The following is a 2,237-nucleotide window of genomic DNA, read 5'->3' as shown; positions in this document are numbered from 1 at the left end:
GGATTTACCATATGTGCAATACTGCCCTTCATATTTCTGTTTGTTTTGTTTTGTTTGGTACTGGGGATCGAACTCAGGACCTTGCACTTGTGAGGCAGACAGAGGAACCACTGAACTAAGTCCCTGGCCCAATACTGCCCTTCAAATAGGTTGTACCAATAACAATGTGTACGAGTATACATTTCTATTTGTATTTTTGAATTGTTAACTAGTAATGAATGTCAACGATTTCTTCATAATTTCATTTGTTTTGTTCTCCAATGAAACCAGTTTCTCACTTTTAATTATTCACTTTTCACATTGATCTATCATATATGGGTATAGTATAAATTAAATATGTCAATTATTTTTCCATCAAATGCAGCAACTTTCCCTTTTCAGTTTTTCTTTTAATGTTAGTTACAGCACTTCGGGTTGTATCTGTTTTTCTGTAGTCAGATCTGTTGAACTTTTCCTCTTTCTTTCTTTCTTTTGAGACAAGGTCTTACTAAGTTGCTCAGGTTGGCCTCCAACCTGTGATCCTCCTCGTCCCCTGCAAGTAGCTAGAATTCTAGGCATGCACCACTGTGTCAATACTTTCTTTAACAGTGCTTTCTATGTCAGCCTTAGAGGAGCATATGAGGAGCCCATGTGGTAAAGCACTGAGTCTGCTTGCCAACAGCCATGTGAGGGAGCCATATTGGAACCAACCTTTTAGTCTTGGTCCAGCCCTCAGAAGACAGTGTCCAGCCAACAGCCTCATGGAATACTAAGCCACAGTGATTCAGCTAAACTTCCTCTGGATTCTCAGCTCTCAGAAACCTTGTGAGACAGTGCTGTGTTAAGCTTTACACAGACATAGGTGATTGATAGAGGGGGATACCATAGCAAGTTGGAAGAAGAGGTCAGAAAAGATTTTCTGGTGATGGCAATGGTTTGATCTGTATCAGCGACACTATAGCACCTGCTCCTCTCTGTGTTACTTCTTGGCCTCCTTCACCAAACTGTCTCTACAGTTTCAGCTCTGTACCTTCTTGTCCTCACCCTTGTTTCCTTCCCCTTTTCTTGCTCCCTCTTTTTTCTCTCCCAATTGTATAGCAGTATACAGGGTGCTGTAGGGGCTAAAGACATACTCAGGGGTGGTACATGCCTAGCATGCATGCGGTCCTGGTTTTGATCTCCAAGTTAGGATTATATGACTTATTCTGGGTTGTTTGTAAAATGGAAGCAGCTTTGATGATTACATATGTATACATATCTATACATGTGTATGTCGAATTTCAAGGGGGATCCAAACTTATATCCATGATACTTCACCCCTCCTACCAATCCTCCTGCACTAGTCACCAAATACCAGAGATACTTTATAAAGAGAAGAGGTTTATTTTGGTTCAGAGTGTGGGAGGTTCTAGTCCATTGTGGGTTGGCCTCATTGCTTTGGGCCTGGGTTGAGACAGCACATCATGGCAGGAGCTTGTGATAGAGCAAAACTTCCCACCTCATAACAAGACAGGAAGCAAAAGAGGAGAGAAAGTGGTGGGGGTCTTTCAATCCCTGTCTGGTTTGTGACCCCAGTGACCTAAGGACCTCCCATGAGGCTCTTCCTCCTAAAGGTCCCACCACCTCCTAATAGTGTCATTGTGGAGACAAAGCCTCTAACTGGTGGGTCTTTGGGAGCGTTCACCATTCAGTTGGCGCACCTGCGGCACTCCGTTAACTCATTTTGTGCCTGTTGTGAGTGGGTGCTGTAAGGATTCCAAATAAACTGTTCTGTAAATAGTAATTTTATATGGAAGACACAAAAACAAATGCAGATGTACTCAGCTACCTCATCTTTGACAAAGGAGCTGACCATCCTCAGTGGAGGAAAGATAGCCTCTTTATGTCAACCTGCCACAGATTAAAATTAGACCCTTTCGCCATGCACTAAATTAAAATCCAAATGGATTAAAGATCTAAATATTAAAACAGAAACATTAAACTTGCTGGAAGGTAAGTTAGGCAGAACTCTGGAAGACATTGGTATAGGAAAAGACTTTATGAACAAATCCTCAGTAGCACGGGAACTAGCAGATAGAATCAACAACTGGGATCTCATCTTACTAAAAAGCTTCTGTACTTCAAAAGAAACCATCAGCAGAACTAAGAGACAATCTACAATGTGGGAAAAAATTTTTACCAGCTGTTCCTCAGACAAAGGACTATTATCAAGGATATATAAAGAACTCAAAACAATCAGTCCCCCCAAATATAAAGAC

This window comes from Fukomys damarensis, unplaced genomic scaffold (genome assembly GCF_012274545.1).
Source record: "Fukomys damarensis isolate Sample0158 unplaced genomic scaffold, DMR_v1.0_HiC HiC_scaffold_11, whole genome shotgun sequence".
Classification (NCBI taxonomy): domain Eukaryota; kingdom Metazoa; phylum Chordata; class Mammalia; order Rodentia; family Bathyergidae; genus Fukomys; species Fukomys damarensis.
Note: the sequence above shows the minus strand (reverse complement) of the source record.